We start from the raw sequence: 20269 nt of genomic DNA, 5'->3' as shown, positions 1-20269 counted from the left end.
GACGCTTGCAAACAAATGTTCAGCCTTAGAACAGAGGGATGAAGATAACATAGAGGTAATGAACGAAAGCGTAACTAGACTGGCTTCAGAAGCAGCAATTGAAGTAGGAGGTAAGGCACCAAGGCAACCAGTAGGTAAGCTCTCCCAAGTAACGGAAGACCTCATAAAGAAACGAGAAAGATTGAAACTGTCCAAGTGATCAGATAGAATTCGCGGAACTGTGAAAACTGATCAACTAGGAGAAAGTAAGGTATATTCGAAATTATAACGTAAGAAAGAGTGAGGAAGCAGTTAATAATGGACGTAGCATGAAATAAGTGAGAATAAAACTTGGCATAGGACAAGCAAAGATATACGCACTGAAAGATAAGCAGGTTATGCAAGGTTTACGAAAGTATTAATGTTTACAAAGATATACACTACGTAGTAATAGTATGTAAGGTTTACGAAGATATAGTAAAACCAGCGGAAAAATTCTATACTGACCAGTACAGTACCCAAAGCAGCCACGATACCTCCATTCGAAGTAGTCATGAAACGGAGAAAAACGGCAGGAGAAGATAGAATAATGGTCGATTTAATCAAAGATGGAGAAAATATCATGTTTGAAAAACTCGCGGCCCTTTATACGAAATGTCTCACGACTTCAAGGGTCCCAGAGAACTGGAAGAATGCCATCAATATAGAAATCCTCAAAAAGGGAGACGTTAAAGAATTGAAAAATTATAGACTCATTAGCTTACTTCAAGTATTGTATAAAATATTCCCAAAGATAATTTCCAACAGAATAAGGGCAACACTTGACTTCAGTCAACCAAGGAAAAAGGCTGGCTTCACGAAGAGATACACTATAATGCATCACACCAGGCAGGATCACACCAGGAAAATCACACCAGGATTTTTTTTTTGGAGGGGGGGGGGGAGCGCCCAGGGTAACTTTTCTATGCAAATGAGGGGGCGGTGCCTTGATTAGTACAAATGTGAATAGTGTCCACCGTTCGCCATAAAGATGCGTAAACCGCAAAGAAAAATGAAATAAGGTCTTTCTCACAGGCGTATCTCTGAGATACACCTCTCCTTTACTTGACAAACAAGGAACCACATCAACACTGCGCAGAGTAAGTAAACAAGCGAAAGTGTGAAATAAAGATTTCTAGTAGCGTGTTTTGAATTAGCTATGAAAGAATTATAGAGAAATATATTAGCGGAACACTCACAGTTCTTTTGCATCCCTCGTTTGCTGCTCTACCAAATGCCAAAGCCGACTCGTATTGTTATTTGGAAAGTTGCGTAACGATGCGTAACAACCGTGTAGAGCACAGGACGCTACGGTTTTAAACGTATTGCGCCCACCGCGGAAGATTAGAAAAACACCCACATAAGCACAGTAGAGACGTGACTACGTCAGGCGGCTCGACTGATGACGGTAGAAGCGTCATGCAGAACATACGGAATCGTTCTCCATTTCCGATGGCCCTTTCTCTACTTCCTTTTTAAATCAAAAGATGTTGAGCAATAAATATTTTCACAAACAACGGTTAAATTTGTAAATTTTCGCTTTTCCTTCCTGTTTGGCTGTTGCGTCGGCTCTCTCCCTTAGCAGATCGCTTAATTTCTCAACTCCTTGACACTCTTGTTTCCAGTTGCCAATTTTGCGCGAGAAGTGCGTACAATTAGCGAAAAACGAGATGAGGTAATGGGTGACTTTAATATTGCTTATGGGTTTAACGGTTATTGCAACCCGCCGTGGTTGCTCAGTGGCTATGGTGTTAGGCTGCTGAGCACGAGGTCGCGGGATCGAATCCCGGCCACGGCGGCCGCATTTCGATGGGGGCGAAATGCGAAAACACCCGTGTACTTAGATTTAGGTGCATGTTAAAGAACCCCAGGTGGTCGAAATTTCCGGAGTCTCCCGCTACGGCGTGCCTCATAATCAGACAGTGGTTTTGGCACGTAAAACCCCATAATTATTATTATTATTATTACAGGCTTTCATGATGGACGCTGTTTCGCATGATTTCATTTTCCCGCTTATCTAAACCATTTCACGGGTATATGGTTCCGAGGATCTGCCAGCGCCGCGGCGAGCCGTCACTCGAGCAAAAATAATGAAGCAAAAGGAAAAGTTAAAAGCAACTGGCGTTTTAGAGACCAGCTCACTACGAACAGAATCCCTTTCCTGGTCCCTAGCTCAATCTAAACAAAGAAGGTTCAACTAACGAACCAACAGCGATTAGCGTGACCGTTCCAATAGATGGTGACAACTGAACGCATCTCGAGTAATCGCGCGGGCACCGAATCGATCAGAAATTTGGCCTTCCCACCCCAAAAGATGCCGATAACTGCCTCCATCCAAAAGGAGAGAAAAAGGCAGCGAAATGTTAACCGCCGATTAGCTGTCAAGTCTCAAGATTGATTTGGCGGCGATTTAGGAATGCTTGTGAGGAGTGGTGGCGCGGGAAGGGAGAGGATATGCAGTGTAATTTTTGAGAGGCGGAGCACCCCACCCGCCCCCCTTTTTGGGTACGTGCCTGGATCACATCCATGTCACCTATCAGGTAATCGAGAAATCCGCAGAGTGCAATCAGCCTCTCTCTACGGCTTTCATAGATTACGAAAAGGCATTTGATTCAGTAGAGATACCAGCAATCATAGAGGAATTACTTAATCAAGGAGTACAGGACCCTTACGTAAATATCTTGGAAAGTATCTACAGAGATTCCGCAGCTACCTTAATTCTCCACAAGAAAAGTAGGAAGATACCTGTAAAGAAAGGGGTCAGACAAAGAGACACAATCTCTCCAACACTATTCACTGCATACATTGAAGAAGTATTCAAGCTATTGAACTGGGAAGGCTTAGGAGTGAGGATCAATGGCGAATATCTCAGCAACCTGCGGTTTGCAGATGACATTGTTCTACTCAGCAACAACGCAGACGAGTTACAACAAATAATTCAGGACCTTAACAGAGAGAGTGTAACAGTAGAGTTGAAGATTAATATACAGAAGACAAAGATAATGATCAATAGCCTGTCAAGGGAACAAGAGTTCAAGACCGCCAGTCAGCCTCTAGAGTCTGTGACGGAGTACGCTTGCTTAGATGAATTACTCACAGGGGACCCTGATCATGAGAAGGAAATCTACAGAAAAATGACATGGCTTGGAGTGCATACTGCAGACACTGTGAGATCCTGGCTGAACGCTTACGACAATCATTGAAAAGAAAGGTATGCAATCAATGCATTCTACCCGTGCTAACATATGGGGTAGAAACTTGGAGATGGACAAGAAAGCTCTATAACTAGTTAAGGACCACGCACATAGCGATGGAACGAAGAATGATAAGCGGAACGATGAGAGACGCGAAGAGAGCGGAGATGGCCGATATGTTAGTTGACATTAAGAGAAAAAAAGTGAAGCTGGGCAGGCCATGTAATCCGCAGGTCGGATAACCGGTGGACCATTAGGGTTGCAGGTAGGGTGCCGAGGGAAGCGCAGTCAAGGACGACAAAAGACTGGGTGGGGAGTTGAAATGAGGAAGTTCGCAGGCGCAAGTCGGAATCGGTTGGCGCAGGGCAGAGGTAATTGGAGATCGCAGAGGGAGGCCTTGGTCCTGCGGTGGACATAAAATAGGCTGATGATGATTTTACAATTTATATTGATTTTCCGGTTTTCAAATGGTGCATATATATATATATATATATATATATATATATATATATATATATAAAGTGAGAGAGAGAGAGAGGAGTGATCAGATTGTTTGGCGTAGGCCCTGCCCCCCCCCCCCCCCCCTTCCTTTCCATTTCGAGGCCTAGTTGGCACGCCACTGCTTTTTTCTTCCTCACAGTTTCCAGATACGCACGGCATAGCAAACAAATGATCCGAGGAGCTGGCGGGGCATAGGAGATTACGATAAGTTTGAAGGTGAAATGTCGCATCGCGGCCAATACAAAGTTGCCGTATACGTGTAGCGACAGCTGGATCTCATTATTTGCAGACACTCAGCTTTCTTCCACCATATCGCCAAGTGTTCCACAAGCAGCGTTTTTCATTTGGACATATCGTGCTTAGTGCGATGTGACCAACATACTTCCAATAGCGTTAACTTGTTTTCATTTCCCTGTATTGATTTCCGCTGGCTTCTTATTGTGTCGTGTAACGCCGTTGTGCAAAACTCGTATTTTCCGTATTGAAGAAAGAAAAAATCGCTTCATCTGATTTAGACGCCGGTAATTCCTAACCAGAATTTTGAATCTTCAGTGCTCTAGAGCATGACCTCGTAAAGTTGAGAAAGAAGAGGATTCTGCGGCCTGTTATAGCCCTACCCCTAATTGTGCACTGCACCTTGATCGCTTGAGGGCAACGTACCAACGAGAATGGGAGGAAACGAGAAGTCGCCAAGCAGCCCCAGCGTCCCCGGTAGCGAGAAGACGGACACTGACCACGGGCAAGCAAATAATACCAGCCCGCTCGTGACGGTGCTGGTGATCGCTGCCAGTTTGGCCGTGCTCACCGTCATACTCATGGGGTTCGTCATCCGGTACGCGACAGTCAGCGCCGTGAAGAAAGACCAGATGGTCGGGCCTCAAGGCTTCTGCTGCGAAGACGCCGCCGCGCAAGTGGCGTCAGTGCTCAACGGCAGCGGTGACCCTTGCGGAGACTTCTACGGCTACGTCTGCTCCAGCCACGAGGACCCGAGCTCCAACTACGTGTCGCCCGCGTTTCACATGTTCATGAAGTGGAGGCTGGTGCAAATGCTGCGCCTCTCGTCGAGACACAGCGACGCCGGTGCGCTGCTGGCCGCACTGCGCACGGGGCTGGCCGCGAAGCGAGCGCCGCGCCAGACGTCGCTGGTCGCCATCATCAACATGACGTCAGCGATCGCGGCCTGGGCTAAAGGCGTTCTCGTTCTCACGGAATTTCCTCGACTCGTTCGCTTCTTCGCCGAAGCGAGCCTGAGGTACGGCCTTCCACCGGCTGTCTCTTTCGTCCCGTCCTCTCCGGCATTGGACGCTTCTCCGTCGACGTTGAGCCTGGTAAGAAACGGGGAGTGCGATGCCAAGCTGATGTCCGGGAACGTGACAACCGCTGCAGTCGTGCAAGCGTTTAACAAAGTTTGGAACACCACGGTAGATGTAGAGCACGTTGTGGACTTCAGCAAGGCGCTGTCGAAACTTAGAAACTACGACGATGTAGAAAACGTTACAGGCAGACTCAATGACTCGCCATTTGTGGCTTTGCCGAACAAAGACTGGAATGAAATAGTTTCAGAATTCGTGTCTCCTGCATACCCGACCGTGAGCATTGTTCATCAGATAAAAGGTGAAAGGCTAAACGATGTGCTCAGTGCGATGGCGAACGCAGCGAACCATCTGGATGCCGCCGCGTACATCGTCGCCTGCACGTCCCTAAATGCCTACAAAGCAATGCATACCGCCTTCGATGAAGTCCGTCACCACGACCACATGCCATCCTGCGAACAGCTTGCCATATGCGAGCTAGAGGAAGCCTTCAAAGCGGAAGCCATATCAACGCAGATGGCCGACGACTATGTTCGAGACTTCTTTTCCTACGTAGTCGACAATGTCGCTGCAAGAGCTATGGCTTCTTCAACGCTCGGTCTCTTTTCAAGTAGCGACAAGAAGTCAGTAATTCGACACCTCAAGGGAATGAAAGTGATGCTGCCGAGAGAGACAGCAGTTTCTAACCTGCGTGTCCCAAAATTTAATTCTTCACATTCATTCGCCGAAAATCTGCTACTTGCCCGATCGTATTCATTCGACCTGAGGAAAGCCCGTGTAGCCGAAGAGATCCCCAGCATTCGTAATCTCTTCAGGCCTGAAGTTATCAGACGTGACAGTATCGTCTTCGTTCCTTCTAACCTTTACATGCTGCTGAAGATAAACGCGAGCCACCGCAGGTCCGTCAACATCCCGGCTATCGGCGTAGGTATGGCCACAGAAGCGTGGTCGTTCCTCCTCGAGAAGACCACGTGGTCGCAGGAGACACTTGCGAACATTGAAGCTCGACGCAAGTGTTTTCAGAGAACTGAGCGATCAAACCATAGTGGTGAAGACAATGACCGCAGTTGGCTCAACGTATTCAGCCTTTCGATGGGCTTCGCTTCTGTCATCGACCCAGAGCGCCAGGAAGGCTGGGGCAACAGCTACACTGTGGGCAGGGTGACACTGACTGAAGGACAACTCGGTTACCTTCTGTGGGTCTACAACCATTGCGATTCTTTCGTTAGATTTTTGCCAGAAGAAGACATTAACCGGGCCATAAGAAATTCTCCAACTTTCGTAGAAGCATTTGGGTGCCGAGATGGCGGTATCGTGGTGACAAACAGTACTTGTCTCCTGCTCTGAGGTAGAACAGAGCGATAAGCTACCCCTTGTTTCTTTTTTGTCCAATTTATGCTGTAATAAAGATAAGTCGTGTGGACATCTGGGCGGAGCATGGAGTCAAAGTTATTGCATGGTTTACGCCCTTTGGTGGTGATAAACTTTATTGAAAAGGGGAAGGCTAAAGGGGGACGTGGCTGAGGGTTTGGGCTCAAGTAAGGCCCTGGGCCTGCTTAGCCTTCTCCGCCCAGTCCACCAGTTCAAGCTGTCTGTCGACGTCCCCGGAACTGAGCCAGGCTGTCCAGTAAGTCTCGCTGCTGACGGGGCGATGAGAGAAGGGGATCGAGGTGCATTCCCACATTATCTGTGTGAGTGTTCCTGTTTCTGAACAGTGCCTACATTGGTCGATTTTCTTGCCCCCTGTGATTTTGTTAATGTATTTTGGGTGTGGGTATGTGTTTGTCTGAAGTCGCCGAAACGCGACCGCTTGCGTTTTGTCGAGTTGCTTGGCCGGTGGTGGGAGCGCGCGACGCCTCAAGCGATACCGATGGGCTATTTCATAAGTCTCGCAGGGTTCCTCGTGTCTCTCCTCCTCATTCACGCCGTCTGCATCCGCGGACGAGGCTCGGCGCGCGAGATCTCGAGCCATACTGTGAGCCGACGCCCTTACATCAACGCGCTTTAGTTCGTCTATTTTTGTCTCAAACTAGAAAAATAATAGTTTTGGAGGGAAGAAAAGCAAAAGGGAAAGAGAGCTTTACTAGTTTTGGCTGTTATTTGTTGTGCTTTAAACGTCGATTCAATCAATACATTTTCGCCTGCGCCATTCGATTATTTCTCAGTTATCTTTAGCTCGTATGCGTCAATATTTTAGTAATCACCGTCGTGATCATCGTAATCATCATGAAATACAAATGGATCTTTGTGTGAAGTGCACGTTAATAAATGCGTAAGTTTATTCGAAGAAAAAAGAAACATAGCATGCAAGTGCAATGCTCCGTTGAAGATCTAGCTGCTCCTTGAGTTTCCTCTACTTAGAATCTATCAGTACATAGAGATCAGAAATAAATGTAAATGAAACGAAATGTGTAATGCACTATCAATTCCCTGAAAGCCGTAATTGAGTCGTGATGCTTCATGATCACCTCTTTTTTCGCTCATTTCACTGTCAGTCGGATGTTGTATGTCATTCCGCATGCACAAAATTCGCCATATTCTTTTACAGGTAAGAAAAAAATTTAGAGCCCTTCCACTATGTCAAGATAGAAGACCAGTGAAGCTGTATTGCTCAATAGCTAGATTAAGTTCTGTATGGTGGTTATGCTATATTGTTTGATCAAAGGCACAGACACATAATTTCGTTGTTTGTTCTGGATTTATTTAGTGTTTTATTTTTTGTATTTCTTTTATTTTCTTACTTTCTATTGTTATATATTTTTTTACTTTATACGTTTACTTTACACATTCCTTTATACAGTGGCAGTGCGACGTTGTCTAGACAACACCGCTTGCCAGCACATGTTGGGGTGCTTTTACATTATTACATCTCTTTTTTTTATTTTTATGACTTGACGAGCTTCAAGACTGTCGCATGATGCTCCATCTTTGTTTCGTTCTTTCTTTTTACTACTCTCTAGCAGGGGACACCGCCTTCTTCTTGCTGTTGTTGTGGCCTCAAAACATGGACAAAGGGTATATGAAAAATACATAAATATGGTAATTAACTGAACGAAACAGCAATTTGCCGCCGACGGCAGTCGAACCCAGAACGTCCTGCATTACGGTTGTGGATTCAGTTCCCACCGGCGGCAAGTTTTCATTTTGACGCACTTTCTTTCCCTGTAGCTTTTGATTCCTACACTTCAAGTTCTACGCGACCGTGTGTACAACGATAGCAGCAAGACGATACAAATATATAAGTAAAGGTACGCATTAAACAACGTATTAAATGCCTTGGTGCCCAAGCGCTCGCTCTTACAGCTTTTCTGATGTTACTGACAACTGCCACAGTAAAATATGGGCACCTAATATTGCTCCGAATTACACCGACGTAGAAAAAGAAAATACTCACTACGAAACATCCAAATATTTGAGCTACAGGTAAGCGCTGCAAAAATATCAGGTGTACAAGTACATTTGAGATTTCAAGCAATCAATGGCAACGCTTAAAATTTTGTGGTTTGTGTGGACTTATTTAGAACCGATGCATTACACCGTAAAATTAAATGTTACAGGGAAACGCGACTTTACTTCAAAAGCTTATTGCAACGGAAATGTAGTATTTTCTTGTTTTTTTTGCCAGCTTGTGCAGTTAGAAAATGTTTAGTCCTTATAAATTAGAGTGAACAAATTTGTCATCAATACAGGGAGCGAAATGAGATTTGTTCCTCTCGTTATTTCCCCCAATTAACAATTGTGTGCGGCTTTATTAGCCTCCTAAGTATAGAAATATATGTGTGATACGCACGAGGCAATCGGTCTTAATTTTTAAAAAAGATACAACTGCTGTCCGTGCGTGTCATTTCACGGAGAGCATGGCTATGAATACCGGCAGAGTGTAGATAGTTCGATGTGTCGAGTAGATGTGCCTATCCAGATGTGTCGAGATGCTTCGAGTAGTGCCGGCGGTCTTGTCACTTTTCATATGTTATATGTAGCGAGCTTATCTGTATTTGTGTGATCTGTTAGAATCGCATCGCAGCGTTTGACTCTTTCGTATTCTATCAAAGCTGCAGCCACGAAGAGAGTAAAAGGCACTCTCATAAGAGAGTAAACTGTGTAACTATCATTATTTTTTTTTGTAAAGTGACACAACAGGCCATGCACAAAAATTTTTAGTACAGATATGGCAGAAGTTAAAAACACAAAACTGGAAAGATATGCGAATAAGACTGGAGAAGGTTCTGTGTTCTAAAGAAAAAAATATCCGTGGCCGCATTTTGATGTGGACGAAATACGAAACGCCCGTGTGTCTTGCATTGAGTGCACGTTAAGGATCTCCAGGCGGCCGAGATCCGGAGTCAACCACTACGGCGTGGCTTATAAGTAGATCGCGGTTTTGGCAGCAAAACTTTTAGAATCCGATCATAATGCGGTTATCATTCTTAGGATACATCACGCATTTTCCAGGGACTATGTAGGTATGCAGGGTGTCCCACATAACTTGAGACAAGAATTTGAAAATGAGAAGCGCATCGGAGGCGAATTGAACCTAACGCATACTATACGCAATAGCCTATAGTAACTCAGGCAATTTTTGTTTTCGCCATAACTCACTAAATAATTAGGTTTAGTTACCGAACATTTAGTTATTGGCTGAGGACCCCAAGTATAATACGCAGATTTGCTGAGCACCTTCATAAATCACCGATCAAGTTGTTTCCTTTACCATACGTCTCATGTAGTCCTTTCTTCCGGGTTGCAAAGAAAGCCCGCGAGGTATGAAAAAGCCACGTGAAGGAGCGCTTGCGCAGTGGCATCGTGCTGCTTTCAAGCGTGCGTTCAGTGAACAAGGTGGGCTCCCGTCGAATGACGGTGAAAATGCATGCTGCTCGCCGAGCGCTGCTGATGCGATAAAGAACGCCCTGCCGCTTGCTCGTCGCCACTCGGGATGCAGCCGACCTTGTTCACCGAACGCACGCTTGAGAGCAGCAGAATGCCGCTGCGCAAACGCTCCGTCACGTGGCTTTTTTCATATTTCGCGGGCTTTCTTTGCAACCCGGAAAAAGGATACGTGAGACGTATCGTAAAGGAAACAACTCGATCGGTCGTTTCTGGAGGTGCTCTACAAATCTGCATATCATACTTCGGGGTCCTCAACGAATAATTAATAAGTTGCGTTATTAGACTTAGGAGTTATATAGAGATTTATACAGTACCAGCAGCACCCACGGCGATAATGTGAGTGAGAATAGTCTAGAGGAATTTGAAATCCCACAAATCCCACGCGAAAGTCTTCTATGCCGGGGTCCACCATCAACTGTGACGTCGGCGCGAACGCTTAAAGGGAAGCTGAAACACTTCGAAAAAAATGAGTTCTCTGCGGCATTCCACAGTTTTGAGTCCCCTGAACATGAATATCTGGTTGAAAAAGGGCGGAAACAAACGCAAGGGGCTGTTTTTTCAAGAAAACGCGCACCAGCGCCTCAGGGCATCGCGCGAACGCCGCTGTTGCCCGTGATTGGTCGGGGCCGCTGTGACGTCAATCGCGGCAGTCGCCGGTCGGCACCGCCGTTTCAGAGCGTACCACACTGTTTTGTTCTGGCTTCATAGCTGAGTTGTAAGCATTATGGAACGTTCTCGCTGTCTCGGACAGCTTGTACTTTCGCCGTACATGTTCGAATCGACAGCCGATACGGAAAACGATGGCAACGGCGGTAACGGCGGCAACGACGATGTTGAGTGTGCCAACAGCGAGAGCGATTTGTGCACCTTCTCGCGCGTTGGAAATCTTAGCTGGTACGTATGTTTTTTTTTCATGTAGCTGCACGTTCCAATGACGGGAGAAAAAATGCGCTAAAGTGTCACTGGGAACTTGCTGCTGGAAGAATGCCGAAGCACTAACTTCTCATTAGATTGTAAACACGGGTGCAATTCCGCGATGTTAAGCACCTTGCCGCTGCTTGTCTAAAGTTCCGTGGTTTCTTAAGTGTTGATACACGATCGCGAACATATGTGCCGCGTTTCAAAGCGCGCACATGCAGTGCTGCGAGGTACAGTCACGGAACTTGCTTATCATATACATCCAGAGATGGCCAGAGGTATTATATCTGCAATATTCAGACTATGGTTCGACGACTTTGCGATTGTGGCTCGATCAAGAATCGGTATGCGTGCTCCATGCTAGTGCTGACAAAAAGATATTAGGCAGTTTTAGCACCGCCGTGTGGTAAACACGATAACTGCAACCGTACGTCGAATGTCACTTGGCAAGCATATATTCCATTTCATACCTCAGATGCAACGCTGTGGAAGCTACGCACGAGGTCCGGTCGCCAAAATTTATTACTGCGCGCGTTTCCGTCTATGCTTCGCAGCGTGCCAGCGGCGTTTGCTCGCGCGAGCATGCACGTGAAGCTGCCGCGACGGGCAGCTTCACGAAAGAACAGTTTACGAAAAACGCAAAAGAAAACAAACGTGAGCGGCGGCGGCGGCAGATCTCTCGTAGCGTCGTTCAGTAAAGCGCGGGACGGAAAGAGGCATGTCAGCACATGCCAGCACGCCGGTCCGGCAGCTCGGTCCCCGCGAATGACTTCTCTCTTTCCGGTTCTCTCCTCTGGCAACCACCTCACCCGGCGCTCCGGGAAGCGATGGGGGCGTGTCCGCGGGGGTGATTTAGACAGCGATTTCCGCCCCTTATATTAACAAAACGAAGAAAGAAATTTCGGAACCGTAAATTAATAGGTCTGTTCTTCCCAATCCCAGAAATTCATGGAAATTGAAAACCGTTTCAGCTTCCCTTTAATGTATGCTCGCTCTTGACATAAAACCCCTCAAAGATTAAAAGTAGCGCCATCTCCGCCGCCCTTTCCTTTCTCCTCGCGCGCTCTCGCTACTCGATGCAGCGTAGCAGACGTCGCCACGCGTTAATGCAAGCGGCATGACAACTTTTTAAAGCGAAGCTTTCTTTGCCCCTTCCTTCGAATTTCTCACTGCTGCTGCTGCTGCTGCGCACACCGCGTCGGGGGGTGGTTCAGAGCGTGCGTACAGATGACAGGCGCGAGTAAAAGACGAAAGGCGACGGGAGAAACTCGTTTTCGCCCCACCGCTGGATGGATGGATGGATGGATGGATGGATGGATGGATGCTATGAGCGTCCCCTTTGGGACGGCGTGGTGGGTTCCGCCACCAAGCTCTTGCTGTTATACTGCGTAATGTCCTACTTAGGATAAACAAGAAAAAAAAACCACTATGAACTCCCACAACCGAATTTTCGGATCGCCTATTGCGATATGTGCTTTTGTACGTCTCCGTTTTTTGTCGCTTTTCTACTTTTCTTCCACCAATTCTCCAATTACCTCTTACTAATTCCTATTGCGGACATGTTTACTTTTCCACTGCTCTCCCTGAACCCAAGGGCTTCAAGGATGCCAGTGGTGCCTAAATCGACCGCTGGGCAGACGTCCTCACATTCTAATAAAACATGCTCCATAGTTTCCCTAGCTGTATCGCAGCAAGCACATGTTTCTTCTTCCTTCTTATATCTCGCTTTATAGGTGCGTGTTCTTAGGCATCCCGATCTCGCTTCGAAAAGTATAATGAGCTTCCCTTTGAGTTATCATAAATTGTTTCTTTCCTGATTTCGTTTTTTCTTCTTAAGTAGTTACTCATGGCAGGTTTCTTTTTCATTGATGCCACCCATGAGATTATTTCAGCCTCTTTGACTTTCCGCTTGACGTTCTTTGTTGCTGTGTTGCCCACCCTACTGGCCGCATACTTGCTGGTAAGCTTCCTAGTCCTTTTCCTCCACTGTGAATCATGTTTTTCCTGTACAGGTACCTCAACACATTTCCATCTGATTTACTTCCATATTCCTCAGTCGTTCTTTATACTCAATTTTACTGTGAGCATCCCTGACTTCAAATCTGGTGCAGCCCATGTCACCCTGCACAGCTTCATTTGTAGTCTTCCCGTGAGCGCCCAATGCGAGGCGTCTCACTGACCTTTGGTTCCCATCGAGTTCTGATTGTACCCCTGATTTAAAGCAAACAACCGCATTTTTCAAATTAAGTCCTGGAACCATTGCACCTTTCCACATACCTCGGAGGACCTCGTACCTATGGTATCCCCATAGCGCTCTGTGCTTCATTATGGCTGCATTTCTCTTCCCCTTAACTGTTATTGTTCTTTCCTGTGTTTCCATATATCTATTGCCTACATTTATTCATACAACATTCTTTCAACATTTGCAATTAGCGATTCATATGCAATTGATGATATCAACATTAGCCTAGAAGGTGTTTTGAATCTCATACTAAACTTAGATACAAAAAAACCAGCCGGCCCTGATGGAATTCCGAATTCCTTTTTAGTACGATTCTCGCTATGGACATCTAAATATCTGTTTATTATATGTCAGAAGTCGCTTAATAGTGGCGTTGTGTCTTCTTCCTGGAAAATAGCTAAAGTACTACCTTTATATAAATCTGGTGACAGGCAGCTTTTATCTAACTATAGGCCTATTTCTTTAACTGCAACCTCATGTAAAATACTAGAACACATAATATATAAGCATATAATACTGTTCCTTGAAAATAATAACCTATTAAACAGCTTTCAGCACGGCTTCAGGCGCGGTTTTAGTACTGTAGCACAACTTACGGAGTTCACTCATGACCTTTCCCATTACATCGACTTAGGTAATCAGATTGACACCATTTTCATTGACTTTAGCAAAGCTTTTGACACAGTACTACATTCTAAATTGCTTTTGAAACTCCATAATATTCTAAATAACCCTCAGTTAGTGTCTTGGATTTCCAGTTTCCTTTCTTTGCGTTCCCAATTCGTATGCTATGATTCTGCGGATTCGTCTGTAGTCGACGTCACCTCAGGAGTCCCACAGGGATCCGTACTTGGCCCTCTACTATTCTTATTGTTTATTAACGACCTTCCAGACCATGTTACTTCAAAAATACGCCTCTATGCAGATGATTGTGTTATGTACAGCCCAGTTGACTCACTCGCTGATCACCAGCGCCTTAAAGATTCCTTTGTTTCATTTTGTGACTGGTGTGCTACTTGGAAAATGAGCTTAAATTTTGATAAAACTGTTGTAATGTCTTTTACTCACAGACACATGCCCGTATGTTATGATTATATATGCAACGGTGTACCACTAACACGAGTTTTTCAATACAAATATTTAGGCGTCATTTTTACACCCACTTTGTCTTGGTCTAAACATATAGATTACATTTGCAGTAAAGCGTTAAAAAAACTTCGTTACATCCGCCGGACGTTGTCTGCTGCTCCGAGGGACACTAAATTAGTAGCATATAAAACACTGGTTCGCCCAATTTTAGAATATGCTTCCTCCGTATGGAACCCATATAAACAATGTGAAATTAATTGTATTGAGTCTGTCCAGAGGAAGGCTATTCGTTTTGTTCACCGTCGCTTCGACCGAGACTTTTCACCATCAGCTGCTCTTACGGAATTAAACCTCCAGTTTCTTTCTAGGCGGCGGCACATAGAATCTCTGAAGATTTTCTATTCTTATAAGAACTCTCTTTGTCACCTATCAGATCCCTCCCTTTTAATGCCAGCTTGCCCGACTTCAACTAGAGCTTATCATGCCTCTAATATCAGACCACTCCATCCACGCACTAACACTTTCAAAGACAGTTTTTTTCCCCGCATGATTGAACAGTGGAATTTGTTACCTGCCGAAGTTCGTTTGTTACCCATTTCTCTATTTTTAAATGCTATTGCTGATGTATAGTTCCTTCACATCTTTATATTTCTATGTTCTTGTTTCTGCTTATCATAATCAGTTTTCCTCGCATGTACACCCACTCCTGCCATAGCCCTAACGGGCTGCAGTATGTATAAATAAAATAAAATAAAATAAATATACCAAGGTATTTATATTCTGTTGCCCTAGGTATTTCCTGGCCCTGTGTTGCCACTGTCTGTTCTATTTTTTATTGAATACCATAGCACGTGATTTTCTAACACTAAATTTCAAACCTGAATTGTTGCCTTCCCGTCCAGAGATATTACCCAGACGTTGCAAATCACTTTGATTGTTAGCTAGCAACACAATGTCGTCCGCATAAAATAAACTGTGAAGCTGCTGCTCTACTACTGTAGCCGCCTGTTTGCATGAGAGATTAAATCCGATATTACTTCCTTCTAGCGCCCTCTCCATCCTCACCATGTACATCATAAACAGCAGTGGGGATAACGGGCACCATTGCCTCAATCCCTAGTTGATATGAAATTTCTCCTCACTCCTCATCCCTTTCCATTCAACGCAAACGGTATTTTCTAGGTAAATCTCTCTCAAAAGCTGTAGACAATCGTCACCTAAGCAGTCGCCTTCCAGAATATCCCGCAGAATGTTGCGGTCTACGTTGTCATAGGCTCCGGTAATGTCTTAAAAGGCCACATATAACGGTCTGCTTTCTACTTTTCATATTTCAATACACCGAGTAAGAACAAATAAGTTATCTAAACGCTTACCTATTGTGAAGCCATTCTGAAGTTCTCCCAAAATGCCATAATTCTCTGCCCATGCTTGAAGCTTTAATTTGATTGCCTGCATTGTATATTACCGATGTAATCGTCAACGGTCCATACGAGTGAATTCTATCGTTCTTCGCCTTACCTTTATAAATTAAATTCATTCTACTTTGTCGCTAACTGTCTGGTATTCGTCTATCTTTTAAGTTTTTTCCACTGCTTTCACCTGAGCTTCCTTACGTTTTGGTCCTAGTTCATTAATCAGCCTAACAGGAACATCGTCTAGCCCTGTGGCTGTGCGCTTAGGAATTTTCTCTTCCGCTTTCTTTCAGTTAAAATTTGTCAGCACGAGCTCCTTCTCCACCTGGGTCTCTTTCATGCTCTTTTTTTCTTCAAGTGCAATTTCGTCATTGCCTTGGAAAGATACGGCTGTTATTTTTCGGATGTAATTTATTGCCGCTCCTCCTTCCAGTCTGTTTCCATCTTCGTTTAGGCTATGTTGTTGTATTTTTGTTGGCTTCCTGCCTAATAACTTTATGTGGTTCGAAAATATTCTAGGTGCGGCCTTCTTCTTCTCACATATTTCTGACAACAAACGTTCACTTTGACCTTTTAGTGTTGCTTGCACCAGTATTTGAACCATGTACTTTTTCGCCCGATACATTTCCCATTTACTGGTTACTTCATCCTGCGGCAACTGCGCCTTCTTTGCCTGCCTGTGCTCTCGAGATGCTTTCTGTCGTTCGGCGATCGCTTCTCGTATCTCCTTGTTCCACCAGCTTTTCGGTTTCTTTTTTCCTTTCTAACGAACATGTGGTTTCTCTGTCCGTACTTCTGTCGTTATTAAACTTAGAAGCTCACTATATTCCCACTCTTTATTTGGCGATTTGCCAAGTTATACCTCGACTCTAGCGACTATATTTGTTATTTGTTCAGCGTTCAAATTTGGACTGGCCACTTTGCACTCCTTGCTCTCTTTCCCAACTAAATATCCCTTTTTCAAAATGATGCGTTTATTGTCACTCCCTACGCTGCTGACCCTTCCTCATCGATGACCATTTCTCTCAACTTATCATGAATTCATTCGATCATCAGACAGCAATCAATGATTGATTGGCGGTTTCACACTTCCCACGTGATTTGCCCTTCACACTTTGGCCCTGTATTCACGATAACGAGGTTATGTTGCTCACAAAGGTCTAGCATTGAGTTCCCGTTGTTGTCGGTATAGCCACCTAATCCTGTATGTGGGCATTAATGTCACCTAATAGGATAATTTCAGCACCATTCCCGAAACCCTTAATATCAGCGCTTATGCATTCCACTAACTCTTTATTCTTCTCTGTGCAATTTTTTCCGCTCCACAAGTACGTAACGCCGAGCCAAGTTTTCTCCCCTCTCATTGTAACTGACAAGCAAAGATGCTCTTGACATTTTGAATTTACTCTTTTTCGTTTGGCTCCCTAATGGATGAGCATTCCGACTCCCCCTCCCTTTATTTTCGACTTCGTTCTGTTGCACCCTTCCCAAACATAATTCTCAATCACTGGCGGCTCTCCCGAGTCTCTAAGGTGCGTTTCTGTAACCGTATACACCCCTATTTGTTCTCTATTTAACTGTCTCTCAATCTCTGCCCACTTTTCCTTTCTTCAGCTGCCCTGGATGTTTATGTAGCCCATTGCATGGTGAGCTCTCTTTCTTGCTTTCCTCCTTTTTCTGTTATTGACGGCAATGCTATACTGATGTTCCCTTAGGGGAGCTTCTTCATTACTCCCTACTCTGGCCTCCTGAGCGCCCGTTGGCCCCCTAAAGAAGCAACAGCGCGACCACCAAGTCGCCAGCCCACTTCTCGTGCCAGCCTGTAATGGAAGTGGATCCCGTCTCGTTTGAAACCACCACATCTTCTCACTTCCCTGTTTACTTCGACAACCTCGAAGCCTTTCTCTCGGATCATTTTCCATATTGCCTCATTAGCAGCCACTACGGCTGTACGGCACTACGCCTGTACGTGACTGTCACGTACAGGCACCTCCGGCACCGTGCGCACTACGAGCTGCACCTGAAGGGATAGCTCGCGCAAGACATCCACCCCCTTCCTCAAGCGCTGGCCTAGTCCTGCCCCTTTCCTGTTTAAGACGTCATATGCGTACAATGGTGTCTGGAGCTTTCTGGCCGTCGCCACATTAGCCGCTTGACAGCTGTAACTATCCGTGACTCCCCTCAGAAGCATTGCAGAAACTGCAGCGCTTCCCTTTCTACTAGCGTGCGAGGCCAGAGGGGACGCCAATATAACTGTAGAGAGGAGAAGAAGAGTAGAAGAAGGAGAGTGGAGAAGAAGAGGCACTTCCCATGTAAGAGAGGGCGGAGGTGACGTGAGAAGGCATGGAAACCCTACTACTGTACGACAGTGGTTGGGGGGAAACAGGATAAGTTCAAGTTCAAGGTAAGGTAGCTGCTATTTCCGAAAATTAAACGCCATGCAAATATATCAAGCAGCCAACTTATGCAGGGCGTGCAGAAGCAGAGCCGCAATAATTAAAGCGCACCGCAGGGTCCAGGAGACACTACGGAAGCGGTCGACCGTCAAACCGACACTTATGTACCCGTCGCGTTAGGTTTGCGGCTATGCATTGCTAGATGTCGTGGATTTGATCCCGATCGCGGCAGCCGCATTTCGACGGAGGCTAAATAGAAAACGCACGCGCACTTGGATTTTATGACACGTTAAAGAACATCACGGTGTCAAAATTAATCCGGAGTGCGCCACTATGGCGTGGCTCTTAAACCGATAGTGGTTTTGGCACGTACAGCCCCATAATACAATTCAAGTTTAATACTTTCACCACGATGCGTTGTGCCATGCGAAGTAATGACAATGCTAAAACCTCTCAGAGGTTATGAAATATGGCGTACAACAACGCCTCAAGCAAACACTCCCTGTGTGTTCTGTGCACTACGCAAACAGCAATGGTGCACACAAGGAAACGTTTAACATCAACTCACCACTCTCGTGTTAGCCTAAACGCTGAAGAAATTATGCTTTAGCCGTCAACATCACCGCTAATTATCGTCAGTTAAAACATCCAGCACGGAAAGCTTCGCTTACATTGATTCCCACAGTGCGTGGGATCTGCGTAATTTTAGTTTGACGCTATTGTTTTAGTTCCTATTTAATTTGCTCAACAATGCTCTTTGCTCAACAACTTTGCTCAACAAGGATTTCCTCTTTGTTCTTCGCACAAATCGAACCATTTTGTTGCTTACGTCATGTCGAGCAGTGGGAACTCTACGGCATATATGGATGTCTTCCTCAGAAACCTCTTCGTGAACAATGACTCCAATCTTCCTAACAGCCTCAACTGGTTCTGTATCAGGAAAAACGCCCTTAATTTCCAAATTGTTGGAACGCTGGCACTGCTCGACCTCCTCGATCTTGAGCAACATTCTGGTATTTTGAGCTTTCAGTTCCTCGTTTTATTTTATTATTTGCCTGAGGCCCTCCTTGAAGCATTTCACTTCATGCATAGTGTCCTTTATCTCACGGAGCTCTTTTCTTAATTAGCGACGCAGGTCTTCGATGGTCTCAGCGGTATCACGCGAGTCATTTGCCATTACTGGCCAAGCAACAACCCCCAAAACGCACACACAATGCACTTCAGTATAGCATGAATTGAACAAAGCAGATGCAATATGTCCAACAGCAGTGCATAACTCTAAAGAATTTTCGGCTACGATATTGCAGGGTAAAGACTTTTTCCTCATCTGCAATAGGTTTAACTTTTAGTGCGTTGTTCCAATGTGCACTGGTGCCGGACTGTGGACGAGGCGAAGTTCCTGCAGACTTTATGTAGCAGTTGGAGCTATTGCCTCCTCGTGACTACGATCTTGCAATCTTGATCTGGCAGCGATGACTGTCGCTTTCTGAATCGTAGTCACCTGGTTTTCCTTGCTTGCTAGGATGACGTAAAGTACCGCCAAAGACCGCAAGACGAATCTGCAATAGGTTTATCTTTTAGTGCATAGTCCCAATGTGCACTGCTGCCGGACTGTCATGTAAAACATCATATAAACATCATATGCCCTGAAAATGATTCGTCACGGGCAAACATTAATTAAAAAGAAACTTAGTAACGATATCGTAAATTTTGATCGAATGAGCAGCATTTCCCGCAGCATTTTTAAAGCTGAAATACTAACGCGTGCAAGTCTGATTTGTTTCTTGAGTATTCTAACAGTTTAATTGACAACTTATTTTTTTCCATGGCCAATAGCACATGCTTAAAAAACGCAAATTTTAGTCTGCGTAAGCATACGTATGCGTAAGCATAGCCCCAAATTTCAGTTGGCCTTACCTCAAATTTCAATAGGCCCATGTAGTTCCACATTCAAGTTGGGCCACGCGCAAACTTAAGTTGGCCCACCTCAGACTTCAAGTTTGCCCAACCCTACTCTTGCTTCCCCATGCATTTTCTATGGAGCCCAATGTATCACATAGGTAGTCTCTCTGATCTTATTATTTTTTTAGTTTCAATTCCTCATTTATCGCTTATGAAGCTACCAATCATCTACATTTGCGCTATTATAACGATTAAATGCATTCACTTCGCAAATTACGCATTTTTGGGCAAATACAAGGCATTAAACCTCTCGCGTGAGCGACAAAATTTCCTGTGGTATTCGGCAAAGGATGCTTACGCATAAAAAAAAAAGATGCGCAAAACTGCTCAAGAAAAA

Source organism: Dermacentor variabilis, chromosome 2, assembly GCF_050947875.1.
Source record: "Dermacentor variabilis isolate Ectoservices chromosome 2, ASM5094787v1, whole genome shotgun sequence".
NCBI classification, from domain to species: domain Eukaryota; kingdom Metazoa; phylum Arthropoda; class Arachnida; order Ixodida; family Ixodidae; genus Dermacentor; species Dermacentor variabilis.
The sequence above is the reverse complement of the archived record's forward strand: the minus strand, read 5'-3'. Positions refer to the sequence as shown.